The 9,502-nt window shown below is 42.6% G+C and overlaps 1 non-coding gene across 1 annotated transcript; it reads left to right on the top strand.

Moving 5' to 3' along the window:
• Nucleotides 1–9,111: 9,111 nt before the first annotated feature.
• On the top strand, nucleotides 9,112–9,214 carry LOC122097205. Its single transcript, XR_006145489.1, has one exon. It is a non-coding gene; the product is annotated as a U6 spliceosomal RNA (small nuclear RNA).
• The last annotated feature ends 288 nt before the right edge of the window (nucleotides 9,215–9,502 follow it).

The following is a 9,502-nucleotide window of genomic DNA, read 5'->3' as shown; positions in this document are numbered from 1 at the left end:
CAGTGGGAGGAAGGAATACCACACAGGGAGAATGTAAATAGATTAGGTGCCCATGGCTCATGCCTGTAATCCTAGCTACTCAGGAGATTGAGATCTGAGGATTATGGTTCAAAGCCAGCCCAGGCAGGAAAGTCTGTGAGACTCTTATCTCCAATTAAACACCAAAAGAAGACAGTAGTAGAGCTGTGGCTCAAGTGGTAAAGTACCAGCCTTGTGTGACAGAACTAAGGGACAGTGCCCAGGCCCTGAGTTCAAGTCCCAGGACCAGCACACACACACACACACACACACACACACACACACACACTAAAAAGAATGTAATAGACCTTGCTAGGTTTTCCCACCCAGTCTGTTCATATTGGATGTGCAGTGGAGTTCAGACAGCAGCCAGGTAACTGACTGCACGGGGCCCCTGGCCGGCCAGAGCACGGAAGCTGTGTGCCTCTGCCTGAGTCTCACTCTACGCATCTCCTCAGCTGTGTTGCTACAACATCTTTTCTCATGACCAGCCAACCACAGCATGTGCGCACAGCCAGCATTCTGTGAGCTCCTCGAGAACACGATCCAAACCTGAGGAGGGGGTTGTGAGAGCCAGCGGGTGGCCTTCCACCCAGGAGCACCCTGTCGGGTAGAGCGTGTCAGGACTGAGCTGGGCTGGAGGGCACTGGCTGATGTCCACCACTGTGGCAGGCTGCTTGCTGGCTGGTGGCGAGAACCCCGTCACCTCTTGAGGTCACAGAAGTGTACAGTGCTGACTGCCGTGAGTCCTACACAGCGCCTGTCCCAGTGACGTATAATCCCCAGGCATGCCCTCTACATAGATCCAGAACATTCTGGCTGCAGTCACATTTGCACCTAGGAAGTGCTGTGAATGGAGCAAGGGCCCAGTAATACATTTTGTATGTGAGCCTGTCCTGGGTCTTAAACTCAGGGCTTGGGCACTGTCCCTTAGTTTTATTACACAAGGTTGGTGTTCTACCACTTGAGCTATACCTCCGCTTCTGGATTTTTGGTGGTTAATTGGAGATAAGAGTCTCACAGACTTTCCCATCCTGGCTGGCTTTGAACCATGATCTTCAGATCTCAGGATCCTGAATAGCTAGAATTACAAGCATGGGCCACTGATACCTGGCTCAATACTTTTTTTTTTTTTTTGGTGAATAAATGAATCTTCAAAGAACACTGCAGTGGAGAAGTGGAGAAATTGTAGAAATGTAACGGATGATGAAGGGTCTGCTTATAGTAATAGTGAAGTGATAGCCTGGGGGAGGGCAGGGGAAATAGACTGAAGTCAATGCCTGTCCAGCGAAGGTTCTAGAAGACAGAGTCCTATGGCAGTTGGTTATGAGGGTAGAACAGAGGCGGATAAGTCAATAACATCTTCTAGTTGCTAGTTGGGCTACTGCATGGAGAGAGGTGCTGATCTTTCGGGTAGAGTGTTCTGGAACTTGAACCTGCAAAACTCCCACAGGGACACACAGACTGGGTGGCTGCGGGTGGAAGTCTGAGGCTCAAGAGAAAGGTCTGGGTTGGACATGCAAATCCGAGAGTCATCTGCATATGGATAATTAATGTACTGGGTGTGGAAGCAGTTTCTTATTGAGAGATCAGAGCGTGAGAAGGGAAAGGGGCCAAGACACAGACTGAAGGAATGCCAACATCTAGAGATTAGCTGGTGGAGCAGCCAACGAGATAGAGGGGGGGTGGGGAGAAGAGAGTATGGAGTAAACAGGAGCTGGAGGTCAGGAGTGTCAAGTGTTTCTGAGATGGCAGGAGCAACCAGGACCGGTGTACGGGCCCACTGAGTCAGCCACATGGAGGATGGGGGAGCACTGGACGGAGAGACTTAAAGGCATCATGATGTCAATTGAAGCTTGTATAAGATAGCAAAGAAATCCAGGCAAATATACTTATGTTTTACAAAAGTCTACAGAGAGTAAGCAAACCAGCTTGCAAACTTGGAGATGGTTTTCAAGAATGAGCAGAGGTTGGGGGCTGGCTTAGTTGGTAGCGCAGTAGCCAATGAGCAAAAGCAACAGGTACTAAGTTTGAGTCTTAATCTCAGACCAAAAAAGAAAGATAAAGAGAGAGAGAGAAAGAGAGAGAGAGAGAGAGAGAGAGAGAGAGAGAGAGAGAGAGAGAGAGAGAGAGAGAGGAAAAGGAAACAAAAGAAAAGAAAAGAAAAAAAAGAACAAGCAGCCATTCCTAAGACTAGGGGCAGGCATGGAGGCACAGACATTATTCTAGGCTGAAAATTCAGCATGGCTTACAGGCCTTTCTCATGAAGAGTCAGCGAAGATGTATGGAACAGTGAGAAATGCCCCTGTATTAGATATTAGATAGGCTCTCAGGGGTAGCTCTTCACCTATCCCAATACCTCTGTTACAATGTAAATAAATTCTCCTGGGATTATTACTCAATACGGTATTTAGTGTAAATTCACTTATCAGAGGATCTCCACTGGCAGCCAGCTGGAAGCCTGGCTTGTCAGGCTATTTCCTTATAGAAGAGCAGTTAGGGCCACACAGGACCTGCTTTGCATGGCCAGGGAGGCCTAGTGGGCAAGCCAAGGAGCGGAGGGGCCACCCCGGGCCAGGAAATAGCGTGACTACTGATGTGGCTACCATGACAGAGCAGTGAGGTTTATTCACTCCAAAATTAACTGTTTAGGTCACATGTTGGCAGAAATATTTCTTCACCAATCACACATTTGTAATTAGTCTAGTCTAAGTCTAGCATCTTTGGAGTTTGTCCTTCACAGGTCAAGCAATTCTGGGGTTTGGAAGGTCTGGGCTCCTGAGGAAGTTATAGCACAAATATTAGTTTAGATTTCTCTCCCTTGTACTTATTTGCACAAATAAGGGTAGACAGGGAGGAAAAAATAAGCACTGTTCATACAAATGCAGTTATGCTAGCACAGTGCAGCATGAATGCCAAGTATAAAAAGGCTCCGGTTCTGGGGCTTTGTCATCCCTGCACATGTAGGGAAACGTCCTGTGTCTCCTGGGACTGACTCTGATCATTTATCAAGGTTTTTATTTTCTGTAGCTAATAACCAACGTTGTTCTGAATTCTGACTATATTCAGGAGATAAATATATAGCTTTCATAAAGTCCTAACTAGATATTGACATGTATCTTCCAAAGTGATTGTACCAATTCTCCCTCTGTGTTCTCTGTCTTTGAAAGTCTTCCATTTCATTCATTACTCATTCACTCATTCCACAAATGCATTTTGAGTACCTTCTCTAGCTGAGCACTGAAGATACAAAGCTTCAGGCAAAAGCTCAAAGACCCTATCCAAAGAATAGCAAGTTAAAAAAAAAAAGCTAGGGGAAGTGCAAAGGCCTTGAGTTCCAACTAAAGTACCGCCCAAAATAAGATTCTGAACTGGAGATGAGAGACCCAAAAGAAAGATGCTTCCCAGGGTGTCCACTGGGCCTTGACAAGGTAAGGAAAGATGAAGTTGAGTGAAGAATACATCTCGCAAAAAGCATTTATATGGGGCAAAAGAATGGATTGGTTTTTGAAGTCGGGGAAAGGTAAAGAGGATGCTTCTCAATGTACCATAAGATTATACCTAGACAAATTCATTATTAAGTTGAAGACGTGTTCAATACACCTAACTCCTTGAGCATCGTAACTTAGCAACAAGGCCCACTACAGAACACCATGGACAGCATGGCCGCGGGGAGCTGCAGCTCACGGCACGGCCTGGCATCACATGAAAGCCCCCTACAGCATGTTTCTAGCCCAGGAAAGACAGAAAGCCAAACTTCAAAGCACAGTTTCTCCTGCTATGCACACCATCATAAAGTCAAAAATTCTAAGCCAAGCCATCGTAAGAATCAACTAAGTAAATCTTGAACTGTACAGATAGAAAGTTGAACAATTTGTTTCCCAGCCTTCTATCTTATAGAGTTTAGACCATCCTCTTAGAAAGGGAAACAAATGGAGGGACAAAGGGTTAGCAAATGAAGCAGCAGCCCTCACTAGATACTACGCTGAAAATCAAGTATGCACTTTGCGGGTGGGGATGGGAGTGAAAAACTGGGAAAGAGCGAGGGAAGGGGCGAAACTGTCCAAAAAGAAATACATTCAGTACTTCACTTATGTAATTGTAACTCCTATGTAGATTAGCTTTCTAAAAATAATACTTCTAAAAATACACTACAGATTTTATTTTACTTATTTTGTTTGTTTATTTATTTATTTTGTCAATCATGGGGCCTGAGCTCTGGGCCTGGGCGCTGTCCCTCAGCTCTACAGCTCAAGGCTAGAGTTCTACCACTTGAGCCACAGTGCAATTTCTGGCTTTTTTTCTGCTTATGTCGTGCTCAGGAATAGAACCTAGGACCTCATGCAAGCACTCTACCACTGAGCCAACTTCCCAGTCCCCTAGAGATTTATAACATGTTTAAGATATATTATCTTCAAATTAAAATGCTTAAGATATATTACCATTTTTGCTCTTCCTTTTTACAAACATTTGAAGGTGTTCGATATGCTATCAAGACATGAGTATCACAGACACCGTGTCACTGAACTCCACCGCCCTATTATCTGGTGAGATGGGGGAGCAGGATTTTATTGCTTCTTTACAGGATTGGAAAAGCAGGTCCAAAGTGAAGCAGGTTCACACACTGAGTAAGTGAAAGTCTGGCACGTTTTCAGCTTCTGTGTGCTCTTTCAGCGCAACACAGATAGAGAACTAGGAGCAGCCAGGGGTTGACTTTAGGTAAGGCTTACTGGGGCCTCAAGGTAAGATAAATTCATTATTCTTCCTTTGCACCCATTTTTTCCCTCACAAGACTCTTTACTTTCTGCTCATCATCATTCCCCAGGCATCACTAGTGGCTGACCTGCGGTCTTATCGTGAGCAAACGGGATCGCACAGAGAGCGCCTGGCCCAAGGCTGCACACATGCAGGCCACTCAGTGACTAAGCTTTGTTATCCCACAGCCACAGGAATCCCCACTCCATCCAAAGTGATCCTCATGGTGGGCTGAAACCTAGGTCCTCAAGAGATGTCCATGCCCTATGCCTCAGAACATGAGAATGTTGCCTGATACAGGGGGGAAAAAAAAGGAGTGAGAAAGGATTTGTGGATGAGATGATGGATTTTCCAATAAAGAGTTTTTGAATTACCCAGGTAATCCCTAAATGGAATCATGTATATCCTTAACAGAAGGAAGCATGACAACATTTGAACACAGAAGAGAAGACAAAGTAAGCATAGAGACAGAGGCTAGAGTGATAAGGCCACAAGCCAAGGAATGCTAGCAGCTACTAAAAGCTCAAAGAGGCCAAGTTCTCAGCTGTATTAGCCATACTCTGGGTATTCACCAGCCTCATGTGGTGAGTAGTTATCTAGAAGACATTATGGATATAGAACATTTTCATTATCCAATACGTTGTGTTGGACAGAGCTGCTTGAAAGAGGCAGTTTGGGTCAAGTACAGAATTTTTTTCTAGGGACCAGGATAGTAACAAGAATATAGATTCTGCATGTAATGTTTCTTCAAGACACAAAGATCTATTGTTGTAAAAATAAATATTAATCCCAATATTAATTTATAAAAGTAATGTAATCCTAATCAAAATTCTAACAATATCCCTGTTAAAACTTAAGCTGATTCTAATAGTCTGGTGGAAAAATACTGAAGAAAGAAGAGTAACAAGGAAATGGTTGTTTGTCTGGATATCAGAACATCCCATAGAGTCAGGTACATTACAACAACAGCATGGGAGTAGATGCATTGAATAGAAAGAATAGAATAGAATAATAGAAAGAATAGAGAGTCTAGAATTAAACCCTTACATTCTGGTTAAATGATTTTCAACAATGAGGAAACAAATGGTGTTGAGAAACCAGGTATCATATGCGTGCAAAAGAATGAAGTTAGACCTTTATTCAAATTATATATTAAAAAGATTAATTCAAAACCAGGTCAAAGACTAAACTTCAAAGCCCCAACTCTAAAGTTCTTAAATTAAAATGCAGAAAAAAATTTAACCTACAATTGGCGAGGATTTCTTAGATATAGCTCAAAACAAAACAAAACAAAACAAAAAAATCAACCCAGGTACACTGGACTTGATGAAAATGAACAACTCTTGTGCCTCAAAGGACGCTATGAAAAGATAGCCCGGATGAAAGAAAATACTTGCAAATCATGTATCAAATGACTAACAGCCAGGATATATAGAGAACGCGTACAACTCAACAACAGAACAATCCAATTCAGGGGTTGGGAAGGTGGCTCAGTGGTAGAGCGCTTGCCTTGCATGTATGAGGCCCTGGGTTCGATTCCCCAACACCAAGTAAGCAAAAAGAAAAAAAGCCAGAAGTGGCGCTATAGCTCAAGTGGTAGAGTGCTAGCCTTGAGCTGAAGAGCTGAGGGACAGCGCCCAGGCCCAGAGTTCAGGCCCCACAACCGGACCCCCCCAAAAAAACAAAAAAAAATCCAATTCAAAATGGCTAAAGACTTGAAAAGACATTTCTCCAGAGATATACAAATAGCCAATAAATGTAAAAACATACTCTATACCATTAATCATCACAAGGCCATTTTTGTTGTTGGTGGTGGTGGTCATGGGGCTAGAAGCCTGGGCACTGTCTCTGAGCTCTTTTGCTCAAGGCTAGCACGCTATACTTGAGCTACAATACACTTCTGGCTTTCTAGTGATTAAATGGAGATAAGAGTCTCACAGACTTTCCTGCCGCGGCTGGCTTTGAACTGCGATCCTCAGATCTCAGCCTCCTGAGTAGCTAGGATTATAGGCGTGAGCCACCAGCACCTGCTATAAGGCCACTATTTTTTTTTTTTAAGAACAAAGAAAAAGAACAAATATTGGAACTGATATGGAACAACGGGAATGTGAAGGTGCTTTATGCCACTGAATCATAGACTTAAAAAATGGTTTAAAAAAAGCCAGGTGCTAGTGGCTCACTCTTGAAATCCTAGTTACTCAAGAAGGTGAGATCTAATGATTGTGATCTGAAGCCAGCCTGGGCAAGAAAGTCTGTGACACTCTTATCTCCAATAAACTACTCAGAAAAAGCCAGAAGTGGTGCTGTGGCTCAAGTAGCAGAGCGCTCAGGGACAGCACTCAGGCCCGGAGTTCAAGCTCAGGATTGGAGAAGAAAAAAAAAAAGGTTAAAAAGAGCCGGGTACCAGTGACTCACATGTGTAAATGTGTAACCCCAGCTGCTCAAGATGCTGAGCTCTAGAGGATCACAGTTTGAAGCCAGCCTAAGCAGAAAAGGTTACTAGATTCTATCCCCAAAATAATTAGCAAAAAAACAGGGCTGGATTTAAAGCTGCTTGTAGCTTGCCATTGGTGGCAAGGCTTGCCAGTGTTAAATCAACTTGTTTGTTTTTTGCATTTTAAATGCCTTATAAAGTCTAATTTTAGAATAGATGAATGCTGATGTGTTCTAGATAGTGTATTTTACAAAATGTTCTTGTCTGTAGATTGTCCATTGTTTTTGAGTTATGCCTAACAAATGTGACAAAACTTTTATTGTCTTACCATAAAGCTTTGATGATCAACAGAGGGAAAGCAGAAAAATGCAAAAAGTGCAAAATAGAGCAACCTACTTTAAATTAAAAAAAAAAAAAAAAAAAGCAGGGCTGGAGATGTGGCTCAAGTCGTGGGCCACAAGCTTAACAAGTATAAAACAGTAAGTTCCAACTCTAGCATTTGGGGGAAAAATTAAAGCACTATAGAGGCTTAAGGCAGGAAGAACATGAGTTTGAGGCCAACCTGGCCAAAATAAAGCTAAATTGTTATATTTTGTAGGGGTTGGAGGCATGGCTCAGTTGGTAGAGCATCAGTCAATGAGCAAAAGCATCAAGTATTGAGTTCAAATCCTGATCTCAAACCTAAAAAAAGAAAGGCATGGTACTATGATTAGACTGAAGTTTCAGCATTTGGGAAGCTGAGGCTGAAGGACTGTGAATTTGAGGCAAGATTTGTGACCAGCCTGGCCTAGAGGGTAAGTTCCTGTCTATAAATAAATAAATAAACATTTAAAGCTAAAAGTAGTCCATCACTTAAAAAATAATGAGATCATAAAGGAAAACCGTAACAGTACTAGCATTATAAAAGGAAAGTAGGGTATATGGCTCATTGATAGAGTGCTTGCCTAGCATGCATGAAGCCCTGGGTTCGATTCTTCAGTACCACATAAACAGAAAAAGCCAGAAGTAGTGCTGTGGCTCAAGCAGTAGTGGTATCTGTGAGTAAAAGAAGCTCAGGGACAGTGCCCAGACCCTGAGCTCAAGCCCCAGGAGTGGCACCAAAAAAAAAAAAGTTAAGTAGCCAGGTGCTGGTGGCTCACATCTGTAATCCTAACCACTCAGGAGGCTGAGATCTGAGGATCGTGGTTCGAAGCCAACCTGGGTAGAAAAGTCCATGAGACTCTTGTCTCCATTTAACTACTAGATAGCTGGAAGTAGATTTGTGGCTCAAAGCAGTAGAGCATTAGCCTTGAGCAAAAAAGCTCAGAGAGGGCTGGGAAGGTGGCTCAGTGGTAGAACACTTGTCTTGCATGCATGAAGCCCTGGGTTCGATTCCTCAGCACCACATAAGCAAAAAGAAAAAAAAAAAAAAGCTCAGAGACAGCTCAGACCCTGAGTTCAAGATCCACAACCAACAACAAAACAGGAAAGCTTATTTCTTGTGCTTGTTATCTTATAACAAGGTATATATTCTAGAAAAGTCCTCCCGTGTGTGGTGTCATGTTCAAGGACATTCCCCAAAGCAAGGTTCCTCTGGAAGAGCGAAAACAATTCATATGAACTATCCATAGCAGAAATCAGAAACAAACCAGGGCACTTTAGCTTGAAGGAATACCAGGCTGGGTTTAAAAAAAAATGAGCTTTATCTAAATATATTATAAGGAAAAATATCCAAGACATATGCTAAGTGAAAAGAGAAAGTTGCAGAAAAAGGTAGTATTATCTCACTTAGGCTTTTAAGCTATCACAAGTCAAATATGTGTGTTTATATGCATGATTGCTAATTCATTCAACAGAACTGAGATGCAAGACATACATAATTTTAGATTTCAGCCATATTTTTTAAGTAAAAAGAAACAAATCAAGCTCTCTTCGGCAGCACATATACTAACATTGGAATGATACAGAGAAGTTAGCCTGGCCCTGTGCAAGGGTGACATACAAGTTTGTGAAGCATTCCGTATTTTTATATACATTTTTCTAATTTGGGGAGGGGAAGGAAAACAACAAAATGTGGAAACAAGTATCCAGGTTGACCCATTGTGACAATGAGATGTACAAGACACTAGGAAGAAAATGAACTTTACAACTTCGGGGGTGAGGGGGAGGGAGGAGTTGGGGGAGGGAAGGGATGGTAGGAAAAACAAAGGAGGGGCTAACAATGCTCAATAGGAAATGTACTCATTACCTTATTCGTGTAACTGTAACTCCTCTGTGCGGTATCTTTACAATAAAATTTTTTTTAAAAGAAATAGA

The sequence above is a fragment of the Dipodomys spectabilis genome, unplaced genomic scaffold, assembly GCF_019054845.1.
Source record: "Dipodomys spectabilis isolate Male_0828 unplaced genomic scaffold, ASM1905484v1 ptg000416l, whole genome shotgun sequence".
NCBI classification, from domain to species: Eukaryota; Metazoa; Chordata; class Mammalia; order Rodentia; family Heteromyidae; genus Dipodomys; species Dipodomys spectabilis.
Note: the sequence above shows the minus strand (reverse complement) of the source record. Positions and strands in the feature narration are given on the sequence as shown.